At 47.6% G+C, this 18,264-nt stretch overlaps 1 protein-coding gene across 3 annotated transcripts in view; it reads left to right on the top strand.

The window, feature by feature from the left end:
- Positions 1 to 4,429: 4,429 nt before the first annotated feature.
- The window catches only part of ZMAT4 (zinc finger matrin-type 4), a 320,194-nt gene continuing 306,359 nt past the window's right edge, over positions 4,430 to 18,264 (top strand). For 2 of the 3 annotated variants that reach the window (XM_084879761.1, XM_084879760.1), the window contains exon 1: positions 4,448 to 4,572. The gene's annotated coding sequence lies outside the window, so the exon portion shown is untranslated. Of the gene's footprint in view, positions 4,573 to 18,264 lie in introns of all 3 variants that reach the window. The other variant, XM_084879762.1, reaches the window with a different exon arrangement.

Below are 18,264 nucleotides of genomic sequence, written 5' to 3'. Positions count from 1 at the left end.
CAAATATAGATTTATTTTTGCTGTAGCATACAAACTTGGCATGACTTTAACAATAAAATATGCATACTTTAAAAAATTTTGACTTGTAGCAGATCACTTTGATGACACATTTGCACCCCAGGAGCAAATGGCATGCATAGATCAGACAGGTTGAGAATTTCCTTAGGCAACAGGAAGTGAAACGTCATTTTCTGAAGCTGTGCCCTGTGTCTGGAGCATCTTTTCTGCCCCTCTGAGCATTTTCTGGTCCCACTCTGAGAGGTGATCTGACATCCTGGACTAGTGGAGTGAAGTGGTTATAGGTCACATTATGTTGATCCATGCCAAGGAAGGCATGGTTGCTTAATATCAAGTGGAAGGGCATTTGTATAGTCCTTTGTAGGTTGATTTCACATTATTGTTTCAATAGCCTTGGAAATAATAATTATTACTTTGATTTATAAGTGAGAAAATGATGGGTGGCAGGTTTTGTAAACATGTTTATTGAGTCCTTTCAAGAAGACTTTTATGTTAGGACACTAGTCCTGGCAGGCAGGGGGTCCAACAATTGTATTTGTGTGTGCAGACCTTTATTCTGCAGGTGCTTCATGCCACATGTGATCAGCCAGCCTCAGAAAAGCATGCTGACCTTAATTCAGTTCTCCAACTTTTGTCAACTGGTGCATTGCTGGGCAATATTTAATGATAGCTTTCAAGTCTATGTTTCTTTCTTTCTTTTTTGTTAATTCTAACTCGAGGAAATTTTTTCTATTGAATTTTAGAGAGAGTGGAAAGGAAGAAGATGGGGGAGGGGGAGAGAGAGAGAGAGAGAGAGAGAGAGAGAGAGAGAGAGAGATTAAACATTGATGTGAGAGAGCCACATGGATTGGTTGCTGTCCCACACTAACGGGGGACAGGAGTGGGGAGACAAACTTGCAACCCAGGTATATGTCCTTGACCAGGAATCGAACCCATGACCTTTGGGTGTGCAGGCCAATGCTCTACCACAGAGCTACACGGGCCAGGGCCAGCTCCATATTTCCTATAAATAATTTAACAGAATTTGGGTGGACAATTTAGACTTGCAAATACCTGTTTGTCTGTCTCTGTCTTTTTCTTTTCAGGTTATTCACAACTCTGGCTCACTAATAAATATAACCATGATCTGAACCAAGAAAACCACCTGCTTTTATTTAGCAGGGTATTTTAAATAATAAAACACTCCTTACTGTGTTCAAACCTCATGAAACCCTGTCTGTTTTAATGCCAACTTACTGAAGACTCATTAGTAATTAATGAAATCATGAAAAATGGTTCATGGTGACTGACACCTTCCTGGCAACCACAATCCCCTCTTGTACTTAGTGGAAATGTCACTGGCTCCACAGGTTTGACTCGAGGGGTGGAGTAGGTGGGCGGAGGGGGAGGGAATTAGATCACATAAAGTTTCACAACAGCCATCAGCTAAGAACAGAAAACCGTGAGGATGTTCCTTCAAGTCTCTCTACTTGGGAGAAGTGTTCTGAAAAATCTTTCATTCGTCTGGTGCTGCTTTTAAGAAACCCTGCTAATATCATCTTTTCACTGAAATGGTGCTGTGTGGCTCAACTCAGTCAGCAAAGATGTAGTGTTGAAAGTCGCCCTCTTTCCCCCCTCCTGTTTTCACACATTTCCTTCTTTCTTGGCATTGACTAGATTTATTCTCCTCCTTCTCCCTTTTAGGAACAGAATTTGGCATAAATAAATGATAACTGAGAAAATGGTATAAACAGAAGAGTAAACATGGGGTTTCTCCAGCCTCCCACTGCAGGTCGGGGTAACTTGTGGCAGCACGAGGTTACGTTCAAGAAAGATGGCAGTTCCAGTGGCCGCTATTTAATTTGTGTTTTAATACTCCCCCCATTCTTTCCTTAATTACTCAAAATAAAACATGACCCCCCCTTAAGCCTTTCAGACGGCTCATTCACTAAAATTGTTGTTCAATCAAAATGGTCTACTTTACCAGGGTAATGCCCACAAAATGGAATTTGGTATATTTCATACTCCAATGAATTTAAATTGTAGGGAGCTGATATTTAATACAAGTGCAAGTGCCAGCGGAATCTACATACTTAGTCTGCTTTCTCGAACGCTCAGAATTAAGCAAATGATCTATGGGACACAAAGGCACCATCCTTCTCTCAAAGAGAATATTTTATGACCAGGCAGCTTAAAAGGCACTGCCATAAACAACTGTTTGCAGCTCTCTTTCTCTCTCATCTTCAGAAGGCAAAAAGTTTATATAACAAGATGCTGTTTTAGACAAAGCATTTCAGAAACTCACTTGAAATGCTTTCCTTTCTCCCTTGATGCCAACTGAACCTTTGATAGGTGCTCAAGAGCATCCTTACAATTTAGTTTATCTTTCTTCTACTTCCTTTTTTCTAGAGGGGACAAAGGTCCAAGTGTGAAGGCTGTTTTCCCTTGAAGTGGAAGAAATCTCACTGCTCACATCAGAACAATGTTACCTATGGTTTTTACACCATGTCCGGACATGACTGGCATGGTGTCAATTTTAAATGAGCAGCTGAGTTTAATTTTACCATTATATCTTTGTAAGAACTTCCCCTAGGCTAGACAAATGAATGAAATAGAAACACATATTTTGCTACATCCCTTATTTCTAGTTTTTTTTTAATTTTATTTATTTATTTTTTTATTCCTAATATATGGTCACTTTCATTAGCCATGGTGATATTTGGAAAGCCATGATGGAAGGGACTTGGTTGTTTTTTTTTTTTTTTTTTTTTTCAAGTATATGCCTCACATAATGTTTTATGTTCTTCAGATGCGTGAGGGAGAAGGATGGCACTGAGGGAAGAGCAGCTTCATTTTCCAGGGAGAACAAGGCACCAGGAGCTCGGAGGGACTTCCGAGCTGCAGCAGGCACAGTGCTTAGTCCTGAATTTTTACCTCCCTGGCTCCAGGGTGGGCCTCTCTCTCCGCTGCCCAGCTGGCTGAGCATCACAGCAGAATGATAATTCCATGAGGCTCAGAGCCCTGCACAGTTCATGCTTTGAATTGGGTTTTAGTAGTCAGCCCACTGTTTGAGGGCTAGGTGCTGTTGGTGGAGTGATAAAGATACACAGAGCTTGCAATGCATTTAGGGAGGCCAGGTGTGTATGCAGGAAGCAGAAGCTCGCTGGACAAGGCAGAGAGAACATGCCCCTTGCTTACAAGGATGCAGGCAGTGACAAGAATTGCAGTTGTTCAAGGCCAGCGGGGAGGACCTGGGACCACAGCCGGGACTCGAGGATGTGCAGGTCCCAATAGGAGAAGGGTGAAAGGTTAGTTTAATCGGACTTACCTGAAACTTGATATTTCAAGATTCCTTTGAAAGACTCCTTTTAAATTCCTTTTTTTCCATTAAAAAATTCAGTTACCAAATAATGTCCCTCTTATATGGTGAAAAAATACATTAAGGGGGGTGGGGTGGGATGTAAAAACTTGTGTTTTATGATTCCTTGTTGAACAAGGAAAAACATTTAGGCTGTCCCCATTCCCTCTGCTCCCTAGCTTTGCTGCTGAAGCCTGGTCAGAGTAAGTAGAAATGAGGGTCCCAGTGGAATTATTCGCTCCGGAACGCCCACCTCTCTGGGCCTCCCAGGGAGAACAGTGAGGAATCCCAGACTTTCACCGGGTTAAGAACAGGCTGAGGCTGCACAGGCTGCACAGGAAAACTGTGGTCCTCAGGTCGGGGGCTTAGGTGAAGCGTGAGAGAAGGAACGGAAGGGTGAACTCCGGGGGGGGGGGGGGGGGGGGAGAGAAAGAGGAAGGTGCATCCTAGGTCCCCCATGCAATCTAACATGACCTTCACATGCCCTCCAGGGTGGCCCCAGGAACAACACCCCTACATTCCTTCAGCCTTTACCTTGCTTTGCTTCCCAAAGCGTGTCTGACACAGGCGAAACCCCGCGTTATACAGTATTTCCCTCTGCTCTCAGGAACACGCACTGTTTGGGGCGGCGGGGGAGGAGGGGAGGAATAAGGCCAGAAAATTGTTGCTATGGACTCTGTTTTGTGGAAGTTAAAATGCTCGAGCAAAAAATCTGATTGCTTGATAGCTCCATCTCTCTCTCTCTCTCCCTCACTCCCTCTCTCCCTCTCCTCCTCTCCCCACCCCTTCCCGAGCTCTGCTTCTCCCCCCACCCCCCACTTTGCTACTCTGCCCTCCTCCTCCGGGCTCCTGGGCTCCCGGTCCTGCCTCCGCACCGGGGCCGGAGGAAAGCCTTACAGGTTGTCAATGAAACATAGAATTATTCCCTTTGATGGCTTAGATAATAGTAGGAGCCAGAGCCATGAGTGAGGTCGCAGGAAGCCAATGCAGTCCTGCCCGGGCCGGCAGAGCCAATGGCAGGAGCGGGGGGCGGGGCGCCGGCGCCAGCAGATAATTGCTAAGTGCATCGCTAGCACAGTCGGTCGGAGCCGCTGAAAGGTCTGGTCGCAGAGGCAGGAACGCGTAATCCTCAGCGTGCTTCATTCCGGCAGCGTCCTCCCCGGCTCGGCAGGCAGGGCAGCGAGCCTCCGGGCACCGGCCCCTGCTCCGCGGAAAAGGTACCTCCTGCCTGCGTCCCCGTCCCCGGCCCCCGGGGGCTGCCCCCTGTGCCTCCCTGCCCAGGGCTCGCAGCGCAGCCTCTGCATGGGGAATGCAGAAAGAAAAGTTTAGGCGAGGAGAGGTGGCCAAGGTGGGGGGAAACCACCACCGTCTCGGGTCGGGAGGGACACGAGCTGACAATGTGGGAAACTTCTGCGCCGTCTAGAACGGGGTGTGTTTACTACTCTCAATTAGCGGCGCTCACGTCGGTGGAGATAGCTCTGGTGTGGGGCTGGGTGTAGACTCAGGTTTATTGGGTGAAGGTGTTGTCCCCAAAGAGATTCCGTGATCCCCAAAGACCAGCAGGGAGTTGGACCTCCAAGAGGTAGGGCTTCCTGGTGGACCCAGCCCTGGGAGGCTGTTTCAGAGAAACGTGATTGGTTGGCTGGGTTTTCCTCGCCATGGGATCAGCCCCCTCTCCATTACCTTCACCTGCCTCCCCTCAACTGTTGTGACCTTCACCCTGGGTCCTGGAACTTCTGTCTCCTTCCTACCTCTTACCCACCTTGCCCACTCTGTCTCCGCTGATTTTATTGAGGGGGAAGGAGACATTTCCTGGGGTGTGGGTGTCCTCCTGTTTGACCTGGTGGGTGTCTGTGTGTCACACAACTTGGTGAGAAAACAGCAAAGCAGTTCTCAGAGGAGAGAAATGACTTAATTGATTAGCTCCCGAAAACTCTGGAAGACTTTCCAGGCTTGGGGGTGTACCGAAATGAAGGGGATAGAACTACATTTCACCTGGCGTTCCCACCCTTATGGGAGAAGGGCTATTCAGTGCTAAGCCTGCCCGCAGATCTGGGAGTGGAGGCTGGTGGGAGGGGCAGGTCCTGGGGTAGGCACCGTTCAGGTGGGCAGGTACGAACCTTTGTGGCCCAGCAGTTGCTGGAGCCACCAACCACACTGCTTCCATGACTGCTCTTGGAGTAGCAAGCTCAGCATGGCAGCAGCTGGTTCAGCCTTGTGGCACCCTAGTGCTTTCTGATCCTGGGACCACCAGGCCTCACTGTGCTCAGACCCCCTGTTAGACCTGGGAAAACTCCGTTCCCGGAGCATCGGAGCTTCTGCCAATGGAGGTTGTAGGTAGGCGGGCCTCCTAGGAAGCCAGGCACCCACAGGGGAGAAGGTGAGGTGCTTGGTCTTGAATGAACTTCCTATCTGAATGCCCCACATCCTTCCCCCAGGTATGTCCTCTGACCTGCTGGGTACCCCGAAGCTCCCAGGAAGCTCCTCGTCTGGGCTCGGTCTGCCATGTCCCTAAGGCTTTGGGGAATGCAGGTGAATTGTCTGCCTCTGATTTCTCTCCTAGACCTGAAGCTGGGGAACTTGGTCCCCAGTCCTGGCAGGAAGTGAACTTTCTGGGAGGGAGTCTCCAGTGACACCTTTTCCCTGTGACGCCTTTCGCTGCTGCCTGCTGCTGAGGTGCGAGTGACAGCCTCCCCTCTGGCTCCATGAATCACTTTCACTTTTTAATTTGTATTTTCTCTAACCTCTACAACAGGTTTTCCGCCACCTCCTTGAGGCAGCTATTTTGGGTGGGAGTTGTTATTGTCAAAGCTCTTCCCACAATGATTTTTTTTTTTTTTTTTTTTAAAGCTGCCCTTTTTTTTTTTTTTTTTTTCTTTTTCCTGAGCAAGATATAGTCGGCTCTCTTTTCTGCACATGGTGCCTGACAGTAAACAAAACAAACTTGCGGTCCCACAATTTCTAACGCCGTTCTAATGCCGCTGTGTTCAGGGGCCTGGCGTGGATGCTGGCCCTTTATCGGCTGCCGGTTATAATCGGCCCCCTCCCCCTCCCCTGTGGTCTGTCTGGGGCAGGTGACTCTCAGAGAGCCCAAGAGTGGCAGCACCCAGCAGGTGGGAGCTTTTAAAAGGGGCCACCTTGGTTTCCATGAAGACAGCTGCAAAACTAGAAAATACTTTTGAGTTTGCGAGGTGTCTAGAAGAAGGAACAGGTAACCAAATTGGGGTCCCTCTCCATTGAGGCTGATCTGCTGGGTTCCCTTCATGACAGAGGACATTAAAAGTAGGGTTTTTAAAGCAGCTTCTGGATGGTGACTCATGCAGAGAGAGGAAAAGGCAGCTGGGGGCAGGGAGCAGAGGCACAAGTGGGACACACTGGAGCGCTTGCCTCGCCTCCCTCTCCTTCCCCCTCATTTCTCTTCCCTTTTAGTTCCCCATTTGGATCAGAGATCATTAAAATAACAACTCCAGGCTAAAAAAAGCATCATAGGAGCTGGAGAATAATTGACAAAAACGCAGAAATGCCATCATTGTAACTTCACCTTGGGTGACACCTAGATCCAGCCCCTCTGTGTGACCCAGCTTGGAGAGTTTCATTGCTGGGGTTGGTGTTAGGCTGGCCAGTTGTTGTGAAGTAGGCACCTGCTTGTGTATGGAGAGCCCAGTGAGTGTTTGGGAAGTTAAATCTGTTAGTTGTTATTTCATCAAACATGGTCACTTTAGCCAGGACCCTGGATAGGCGTCCTCCATAGATCTAGCATCTTCTCTCTCCAGTTGGCCAACTAGGATTTCTCTCATTTAACCGTTGTGCTGTGAAGGGGTCACCTCTTTCTGTTTTCCCAAGCCCTGGGTGATTTACCGGGCTAGGAGAAGTCCCTTCCTTATATTTCTGTTCCCTCCATCCCACCTCCTTTCTGTCATCCCCTTTCATCACAAACACATCAGTAAGTAATCCCTTTGCCAACCTGCTTTGATCTTGTCATTTTGTGCTGATCTTGCTGTTGAGGAAAACTGTCCCCTGAAATAGGATTGGAAACATAGTAGATTTTTTTTTTTTTATATATCAGAAGAAAGCCGTTTAGATTTCTATTTTAAAATTTAATTTTGTGGTTTGGGAGAAATCAAATAAGACGTTGACTGTGTTAGGTGTTTTTGTAAATGCTGTCCACATGTCTCTGTTTGCTTTGGTGTGTGTGTGAACTCCCCGGGTTATTCTGTGGAAGGGGGGTGTATGTCTGGAGGTTGGGAACCGCCCGGAGCACCCCTGAGAGGTGAAGAGGCTGGAGCATGAGGCTTCAGTTTATTCAGGAGAGGGTGAGGGCTCTGAAATGCATTCCCCACACTCTGCCATTTCCCCTTCAGTCTTCACTTGGGAAAATCATTAGCACATAGTTCCCCGGATTGACTTTTCCTTATACCTTTCTCCCTCCCCATGTGGGAGCTATTGAAGCAGGTACCCGCACAATCGTGTTTAATCACAAATACTTGGTGTCCCCACAAAATGCATATGCACTTTGAATTATGAATTCCAATGAGTTAAATCCGAAAAGAAACAAACATCAATGGAGCTATCAGCTGTTCAAGTATGTGTACATTTTTGGGGGGACACCCTGTATACCTTCCTTTCTTCATTCCCTCTGGCTCTTCCTTCCTGTCACTTCAGGGCACCCTAGGGGGTGAGATTCCATTTAGACCCTGCTCACCTGACATCTGAAACGGTTAACCGGGTAACTGGGCGACTCAGGAATTCTGGGAGGCACAGTGGGTCGGCCCTGAGGGAGCAATGAGGTAATCCTTTCTCCACGTTCAGTTCTACGCAGACCTCACAGAGCACCTGGGATGGTGCAGCTCCCTCCATGAGACCGGCAGGGCAGGAGTTTCCACACACAGACAGGTCTGTAGGGTGCAAGGGATTCCCACAGGGCACAGCCTTGCTGGCTCCTTTGTCCTGACTACTCTCAGCACCCAAGCATAGGATTGACCTTGAAAGCGTTAGCAAGCAGTGAAACTTGTTTGTCATTTTTCCAGTTTCTTTGTCTTTTATTCTCATCTCACCCCCAAATCTCTCTCTCAAGAGTTGGAAAGAATCAAATCTACTTATTCATACTCAGGTGTGAACAGTTAAGCAGTGTTGCCACCAGCAGAGGTATTTGGGTTCTTGATGGAAGTTAAAGCTGTTCATGGTGGAGTTTCACATCTGCTGGTGGGATTGGAAAGACGGAGTTTGGATAGGGAGTGTCTGAGCTCTGCTTTTCAGTTTTGGCGAATCCTCTCTCCCACGTCAAGGACACGCTGCAGCCGCTCAGGCACTGTGATGGCAGTGTTTGGGGTCCAGCCCCTGGAGCATGGTCCCTCAGATTTGACCTTGGTTGCTGCACTTCCTTGCTCTGTCTTTCAGTTCCCACATGGAAAGCAAGGGGCTTGGACTAGTTGAGCCCTTTCTGCTTTGCCTGACCTTCTCCCTGGATTTTGTCACCTGAGTCCTATATGCCGCTGGGATGCTACAGCTTCGGAAGGACGTAGAGCTGGCCAAGCATCCTCCAACGCGGGCCACGGTGCTCAGCGATGCTTCAGAGCTAGAATCCATGAAGGCGGGTCGAAGGAGTGGTGGATGTTAGACCGGCAGAAAAACAGGCTGAGGGGTGATGTAATAACTGATTTTGGTTTCGGAGGGGATGTTATATGGAGGATGGCGACCAGCTGTTCTCCATCTCCAGTTAGGATTGAGCGAGTGAAAATAGACAGAAATTGCAGCAGATGGACTTAGATTAGGTATGAGGAAGAATTTTCCATCAGCAGGAGTTGTTAAAAAGGGAAGCTTGGGGAGTCTCTGGGATGATCTTTAGGAAGTGGAGATGGAGCTGGAGGAGGCAGCAGAGGGCTGTGGGGAGGCCAGAGGCAGGGGCTGTCTAATCTAGGGATTCTCCCCCCACCCTTTCCCCCCTTGAGGTCCTTTTTTATTTCTCTGAAACTTCACCTTTGCTCTTGGGCTGTCAAAGTGGCTGAGAATCACAGTCCCTGGGATGAGTGGGGAAGGGGTGCAGCCCACCTGCACTGCCCTCCAGGGGGCTGCATTGACTGGCAGGCTCTACCTAGAGCTCGAGGATCTCTCATCAGGTCTAATCTTTCATTTCCAGACGTGGCAACAGAGAGGTAACAGTCCCTGGTGTAATCACACAGTTACCCGATGGCAGAGCTGGGACCTCCATCTCCCAAGTCAGTGTCATTTGTTTTGTAGCTCATTTTTTTTCTTTTCTTGTTCACAAATTGAATAGATGGTTTGCTTTTTCTGGGCTCCTAATTTCTCTCTCACCAAATGGCAGAGACAGGGACACCTGCAGCTAAGCAGTATTTATTGAGTGCTCATTACGAACGCTGCACACTCAACTCCAGCTCCCCTGATTTACACAGTAAACTCTGGAGTTCCCAGTCAGTGGCTGGGAAGGGGCTGCTGCAGGGCCAGGGGCGGCTGAATGCATGCCAGAAGCTGGAGCCGAGAGGAAGGGATGAGGTGCAGCTGGGAGATATGAATAAAATCAATCCTTGTTTAATCTGAATCTCACAAAGGTAAGAGGCTCCTCACGGGATACGTGAAATAAAAGAGGTGCACAGCACGCCCCAGCTCCGGATAAGACGCTTCAGCAGTCACCTTTACAAAACAAAACAGAATTTTCAATTTCATGCAGATTCTCATTTCTGAGAGCAGCTTCTCCAACGTGGGGCTGAAATCCTATATATCTTCCAGCCAGACTTGATTTATTTCTGGGCGCACATGTCTCCTGGAGGTGCGTGGAGCCCCATGGATGGAGTGTTAGGGGAGCCTCTGGAGGGATGGGTTAGCTCAGGGCCAGGCGCTGCTCGTGGTGGGGAAAGGAGTGGAGTGCTGCCATCCAGCCAGTGGTTTCGGATGAAAGCAGGACCTTCCACTCAGGAGAACGGGGCAGAGGCTGTGGAGGGCTTTGTCTGCCGGTGGTTTGAGCCATATAGAAATCAAGATGAACGGATGAGATGGGTCCCACAAAATGAATGCACAATTAGTAAGTTCCTGTGTGTAGTCACTGAGAAGGAGGAAGAAAACACCGAGGTTTACACTGGACTAGTTAGGGGTCAGCAGGGAGTGCCCAGGAGGAGGGCATGAGCTTTCCACTCCTGCAGCCTGCTGGCATGCCTTTGTGCTAACGAGGGCATCCTGAGCTGTTTGCTGTGCCCAGCACCAAGGAAAGCATTAGGGTGTCTGTCAGCCACGGTAGGTGTGATCTTTCTCCTGCAGGAATCTGTGTGGAAAGACCACTAGCGCCAGAGGCAGCCCAGTGCAATGTCTGTCCAAGGACTGGCCGAGATAAAAGGGAAAAGGACACAGTGGGCATCAGGGGCTGGGCTGCCTACGATGTGAGACAGGCTTGAAGGAAGGAGAGAGCTGGCAAAGATGAAGGAGAGAGAGGAGAAAGGACAGGAAAGCAAGGTACTGGGGAGCCTGCCAGTGGAAGACCAAGGACCTCATGAACCACAGAAATATGTTCGATGGGCTGGCCAGCCCAGGGTGCCCCCACTGTGTCCTTTCCATTCAGAATGACACTCAGCGGACTTCACCCTTCTGCCCTCAATCTTGGCACGCAGACTGCACTAGAATACAATAAGGTGTGGTAGCATGACAGTAGTATGTCTTGGTTGCAGGGTCTACATGGTAACACTTGGCATGGTCAGAGGAGGCCTCCTGGAGAGGAACATCTGATGGACTCGAAAAATAGATAGGATCCCATCAGGAGCATGGGGGAGAGGTGGGAAGGGGAGTAGCCATGTTTACAAGGCTCAGAAGCATGAAACAGCACTGCAACTCAGAGCACGATGATTGATCCTTGGGTTGCTGTGTCTAAGCACCTGAGTTGTGTTTTGGGGGTGGGGTGGGAAGAGATGTTGAGGGACCAGTTGGCCAAACTGAGGAGCAGAAAGGTTTTAGGCAGAAAGAGACACAGTCCCATTTGCATTTAGGAAGAAATGGAGAGTGGGGGTGAGGTTTGGGAGGGGCAAGCCTGGGATGGAGAGGCGGATGCTGAAGTAATTTGCTGCTGGCCAGGTGAGAAGTGATCTTCTGAGGGCCCAGGAGGTAGATGTTGATTTTGGAAGGAGAGGAGGGGACAGCATCCAAGTACACTAGATTAAGCAAAAATGAAGAGAAATTATCATTCCCTGGAGGAGAAGCTGACAGGTGAAGAAGTTCTCACTGTTAGGTGGAAGATGGCGCAGTGTCCCTCATCCCCAAGACAGCATGAGAGCAATGGGTTTAAGAGGCAGGAAAAGGAGGTGCATTAGACATGAGCATCAATGCCTTGTGGAGGGGACTGGTACCCAAGGGGGACAGGGTCATCAAAGCAGGCTGAGCACTATTCCCTTGTTCATAAAATATTTAAGCAATCAGTCTGTCCTCTAATAGATAAGTGGGTAGAAACAGAAAACTGAAACAGAAATGCCCTGAAAAATATGCAAAAGTATCCACCTTCACTAATAATTAAAATATAAATGCAAAAAACCCCCAAGATATCATCATCCATCTACCAGATTACCAAAATTGAAAACGATAATATCCAGCATCGTTAAGAGTGCTGAAAAAAAAAAGGGACATTTTTACACTTAGCTGGTGGGAGGAGAATTTGCAAATATGGGAGGCATGTCTCAAAAATATAGCCTTTGAACCAGTAAGCAATTGCTCTTCTAGGAATTTTTCCGCAGGAAATGATCAGAGATGTGCAAAATAGCTCTGATCGAGGATACATACCCCTTTCAGCATTATGCATCATAACAAAACATTGTATGGAGGGATTAATTAAATTTAATGTAGCTCATCTGTAAAATGGAAATCAAGGAAGCTATTAAAATTACATTGAATAATATATAAGAATATGGGAAAATGCTAACCATATACAGTAAGTAGATAAAGCTTTAAAAGTAAATAGGATATACATGCAATTTTATAAAAAGAAAAAACCCACAGATGTATACAGTTATGAAAAATAGAATGGAATACAATTTATCAGGTGATAACAGTGGCTATCTCTGGGTTTTAGGAAACAAGAGATTTTTTATTTTGTTAAACTATTTGTCCAATTTCCTCCAGTAAATGTATTATTTTGCAAATCAGAAAAAAACAAAACATGCTCTTTAAATCAGCTATTCAAACTACAAATGTTTAAGCAGTGAGTATGCGTGTAGCAATGTGCCACGCGCTATGTTGCTCACTGGAGGGCATACCGGGCAGGGGCAGGTGTTCTCCATGTTGGGTGAGATAGATCAGTGCGAGCAGGAAATGTGGCGCGAGCAACCTGCATCTGTGAGGGCTGTGTCTGCTTCAGGTGTTGAGGGCACAGGATCTCTGCGTAGGGAATGGTGACCAGGGATTGCTGCATCCTCGTTCCTTCCTCCCCCCCTCATCCCCAGGCCTTGCCACCTACCTGCACCTGGTCAGACCTAGTTTAGCACTTCAGGTGGTGTGTTTGCACAGATCACATACAGCTGCTAATTTCACAAGTGGGGAAGTTAGGCTCAGAGAAGCTCTGACTTGGGCAGGCAGAACGAGATAACAGGGAACTTTGGTGTCAGAGCCTGCGCCCTTTCCAGAGTGGGCCAGGGTTCCTCCTGCTGCTGAGGAGGGCTGGGCTGGCAGACTTCCACCTGGAGGGTGTGGAGCCGGCCACCAGCCCCTCTTTCCCGAAAGCCAGGCCTTCTGCTTAATTCGCTTGGTAATTGAGACAAATGAAGGCACTGACAGCTATCACATTGAGAGGAGTGGCTTTGGGTGCTGAAGGCTCTCCAGAGGCGACCTCAGGATTCTGCCTCCTGACCAAGTGTGTCATTTATTGTCGCTTTTCCGGAATGCATTTGCTTCCAGTTGCGGTTTTTCTGGTTGCGTAAACTCCAGGCAGCTCGGGAGTCCTGATCTCCATGGAAGTCACAGCTGGCTGGCTCCATGATGTGCGCTGGGGCCACGTGGGGGCTCTGGGGTGCCTTCCCACGACAGGGCAGGTGGCAGCTCTGATGGGCACGTCCTTGGGGCTTTCACAGGCTTAATTGGGAAAAGTGGATGGGCCAGCCTTGTGAGCCGAGTGGCTGATTTGCTGCTCTATTTAATTTAATAATAACGCATGTTTGTATGTGTGTGTTTGTGTGTGTGTGTGTGTCCACAAGCCTCGGAGGTGGGTAGGGAAGCTGTTATCCTTATTTTGCAAAGGAGGAAATTGACACTTTGAAAGTCAAAGCCACTCGCCTCAGTCTGTACAGGCAATTGGCGAGGGGCTACCGTGGAATGAGCCAAATTTTCTGCCTGCAAATGCTGCCCAAGCTCATACTCAGCAAGGGTTTCTTGCTGACCTACGGGTTGTCCTGAGTGAAGGAGGGGCGGGACCTCGCCCCCAGGTGGCCTTGGTGGGTACTTGAGGAGTAAGCAGTAGCACACACTGGATGACCTCCATTTCAAAGGTGAATGCCTCTGAGTCCCAGCATGAAGCTCAAGTAAGTGCTGAGAAGCGTGGATATCCATGAGGGTGCGAATGGTCTCAGAAGACTCTTGGAGGCAGCTGGTCCTGAGCTCCAAGCACCGAAGGATGAGGCCGATTTGGGTGGAAGGAGGCTATCCTTGATGTGAGTGGCGGTCTCAATCCAAGGGCCAGCATGTGCCATGGGGAGCTGAGGAGCCTTAGGCTCCGTCAGGGGGAAGACAGGGAGAGATGTCTTGGGTGTCCTGTCCTTCAGGCTTTGCTTCCTTTAGTGAGCAAAGGACAATGTGGCTATGAAGGGGCGAAGGATGGGGGAGGAGGAGATGGGTTGTGGGTCCTCATATGGATTCTCTCTCGTGCCTCTTGCGGGTTTGTTTCTGCTGCTGATGAAGTTGCCCTGTAGCACTCAGGGAGAAGGACAGGAGGGTTGGAGTGGTTCCTCTTCTGCCAGAACCTCCCCTGCCTGCCTGCAACTTGGGATTTTCAGAATGAGTAAGCTATGAGATAAAAAGGAAAAGAAAAAAAAAATGGGAGTAGAATGAGGAGCAGGTGAGGAACTCAAGAAGGGTGTTTGGAAATGAAGTAGCAACTTACAGTACATGGAAAAACTTCAGCAGAACCTCTTTATAAACTATAGACTTTTAAATGTGTTAAGGCCCAAGTAAGAAAGGAAATAAAGATACTAATCTTTTTCCCCCAGAAAAACATTTGATCATCACCCTCATATTAAAGAGAGGAAACTGAGGCACAGAGAATTTAAAGCTCATGGGTGACACTGCTGGTAGGTGTCAGATTCCACAGCTGGCTTGCTGTCTGCTCTACCCCCATCCATTCACTCCTTCTGGTCCAAGTTGGGTGGCAGGGCTGGGGTCGGGGTGAGGGGTAAGGGAGAGAATGAGGCTCCATCCGCCTGCAGAGCAGCCTCTCTCCATTTGTCCTTTCTGCACCCTCTTAACTCCCAGGAGTCTCTGCAGGGAGATTTGAGGAGATGCTGATAAGCAGTCCCCTTGTCACTTGTCCATTCTTTGGGACAGGTCAGGGAAGGATACTGCTGGTTCCAGGGCTGTGCGTGACAGCTTTGAGCACCGACCTCTGCTTTCTCCATGATGGAAATGATGTGCTTCTCTTCCCCATCCTTCAGTTTTCTTCACAGGGACACGAGCTTCTGAAATTTTATGTGTTCTTTTTCTGATTGCTCAAAAGATTGAGACCCGACAAACACTCTAAAGTTTTGGAATAGAGAAGTGGACCAAGCTGAGCAGTCCCTGTCCTCTTAGAGCTTACATTCTAGTTGGGGGAGACAGATGGCAAACAAATAAGTAAATATGTAGGAGGGCCAATAGGTGAAATGTGGAAACCAAAGCAGAGCCAGAGGATGGGGAGCATTTGTGGACAGGCTGTGTCCAGGAGGGCCCCAGTATGAAGTGTCGGGCAGAAACTGAGGGCAGTGGGGTGGTCCCTGTGGATGGTTGGGGGAAGAGCAGTCTATTCATGCCAGCCCTGAAGCTAGAGACGCTTGAGGTGTCAGGTGCAGCAATGAGGCCAGAGTGAGCTCCCTCCAACCATGGGGAAGTGTTGAGCAAAGGAGTAACATAGTCTCTTATTCATCCAGATCACTCTGGCTGCTGCATGTGTTGAGAGCTGTAGGAGGGCCACCTGGAGACAGGAGGCCAGCCAGGAGACAGTGATCCTGGCAGGAGAGGGCGGTTGGTTGGGATAGGGTGGTATCAGTGGAAGGGTGTGGAGTGGTCAGATTCTGGGTATACTTTGAAGGTGGAACCAGCAAGATTTGCTGATGGGTTGAATGTGAGGTTTAAGAGAAAAAGAGGGTTCAAGGACTGTTTTCCTGTTTTCTGACATGAGATGGAAATGTTTGTGGTAGAAGCACTGGGGAAAAATAAGACATGAGGAATTTGTTTTGCGAGAGGTTAGACCTCTAAAAGAAATGTCCTTTAGCCAGGGGTGTTATGGGTCTGGATTTCAGAGAAGAGGTCTGTGCTAGAGGAAAATCTTGGGAGCTGTGAGTGTATTGATAATATTTCAAGTATGGGACCAGATGAGATCACCTAGAGAGTGGGTGCAGATAGACAAGATGTATAAAGTCTGAGTTCTGGGAACTCCAATATTTATAGATCAAGGATAGGATTGGCAAACTTTTTCTTAAAGAGCCAGGTAGTAAATATTTTAGAGTTTGTGAGCCTTACGGTCTTTGCTGCAACCCTCAAATTTACTCAATTAGTACAAAAGCAGCCCTAAATAACATATACATGAATGAGTGTGGCCGTGTTCAGCAAAACTTTATTTATATAAAGAGGCACCTGGCTCATGGGCCATGTTTACTGACCTTGAGTCTAGGACATGAAGATGGACCAGCAAAGGAGATGGAGAAGGAGTAACTCATGAGATAAGAGATGAAGCAAGAGAGAATTGCCTCAGAAACTAAGTGAAGTGATTTTCAAGAAGAAGGGAGTGATCAGCTGGATCAGATACTGCTAATGTTTGAAGTAAGGTGAGAACTGAGAATTGAATGTTAGCAACATGAAGGCCATTGTGAGTTGATAAGAGCATTTTGGATGAGTGGGAGGTGAGAGCCTTGTTGGAGCGGACTGGAAGAGAGTCATTGGTAATAGCTCAAGTAAACACGTTTATGGAGAAGTGTGATTGTAAAAGGGTACAAAGAAATGAAAAGTTAACAGGGGCATATTGGGTCAAAGCAAGTATTTTGTCCTTAAAATGGGAAAATCACAGGATGCTTTTGTGCTGATGGAAATGGTGCAGTCAGGAGAGCACAAAGGTGAGGCTGCAGTAGGAGGTGAGCACTGCTGGAGAGAAGCTTTGAGGGAAGAAGGGAGTGGGACCCAGTGAGGAGGGGTGGGCATGGCTTTAGCTGGAGGGAAAAGCAGGTGGGTGGGTGGGTGTGGTGGGATGGGTGGGAATCTGAGTGGGGATTCTTTCCTTTGGCTTCCTTTTCTCAGTGACTAGAAAGTAAGACCAAGATCTCTGAAAGAGGAGGAGAATAATCTTGGCCCCTGGGCTGTGGGAATAGATGCCCGCTAAGTATAGGAGGAGAGGGATGGGAGACAATGATGGAAAGAGGTCAGAGTCCTTAAATCAAAATTAAAAGTTTTGTGCTGATGCATTCACTTGAGCTTTTCACTGTGAAAGGGACCCTGTAAATTCTTAAGAATTATGACTGAATAATAAGGCCATGATGAGGGTATGGATTGAAAGTTTTAAAAAAAATAGTTTCAGATTCCACATGCCTGGAGCTGCCTAACCAGGTACATATGTATGTGTATGTATATATATATATATATATATATATATATATATATATATATATATATATATATTTAAATTGAGGTACAATAGTTTCAGATGTACAACATAATGAATATATATATATATATATATATATATATATATATATATATATATGAAATGATTACCACACTAAGTTTAGTTGTCATCTGTCACACACAGTTACAATTTTTTTTTTGTACAATTATATTTTGAAGAAACTGAATCACTTGCCTGGAATTACTGACAATCCACCTTAGAATTAAGACAGTTGGTAAGGGGTGAGAACCCATTGATCTGGGGTTGGGGGTACTTAGGGCTGCTCATTGCACTTTTGTCCTCTCCTTCTAAAGCCATTTTTGTTTCCATCTTCCTATGTGGAAGGAGGGAGAATGACAGGAAAATTCCTCTCTTTATTTTTTACTGTAAGATGACGCTGAGACTGTGCTGTGTGGGGACTGAGAGCATCAGAAGATGGTAAATGAAGCTGGAGGAAGTGGAGGGTTTGCCCAGGGGACTTCAGAAAACATGGCAAGGTTTACATCAATGCACTGTCAGCCCAGCCCAGGAAGGGGTGGAACTTTGTACAGAGCTGGGTGTGACTAGACAGGTGATTAGCTCCTGCAGCTATCAGTCTTTCCTGAGAGGGAACCCTTCATGGATTGCCAAGGGTCTAACGTGCTGATCTCACTTAGGGAACGAGGCAGTTGGTGGGAGTGATGAAGGCAATGAAGAGTTTGTGGTTCAGGGCTGATCAAGGAAGAGGAACTCCCCCATCTTTCCCCCAAATCTTATTCCTGGTGATCTTTTTGAGATAAAATAAAGAAGATAAAAACACAGAGATATAGGGACCCAGAGTTCATCTCACACAAGCTACCTCTGCAGACCTGGCTCAGACAGTCTGTGTGGCTGCTCCAAACCTCAATTTCCTCAGTTTAAAATATCTAATGATACCCATCTCACAGATTTGTTGTAGAGATTAGGTGGAGGATTAGCTGTAAAGTATCCAGTGTAGAGTCTGTAATATTGTAAGTGCTCAAGGGTCTGGGAAGTAATACAAGGTGATGATGGGATAGTAGGATGGTTTCTCTCTAAGGATGAACCAGATGGACCAGGTAGGGGG

This window comes from Pipistrellus hanaki, assembly GCF_964339955.1.
Source record: "Pipistrellus hanaki genome assembly, chromosome: 3".
In the NCBI taxonomy this organism is placed as follows: Eukaryota; Metazoa; Chordata; class Mammalia; order Chiroptera; family Vespertilionidae; genus Pipistrellus; species Pipistrellus hanaki.
Note: the sequence above shows the minus strand (reverse complement) of the source record. Positions and strands in the feature narration are given on the sequence as shown.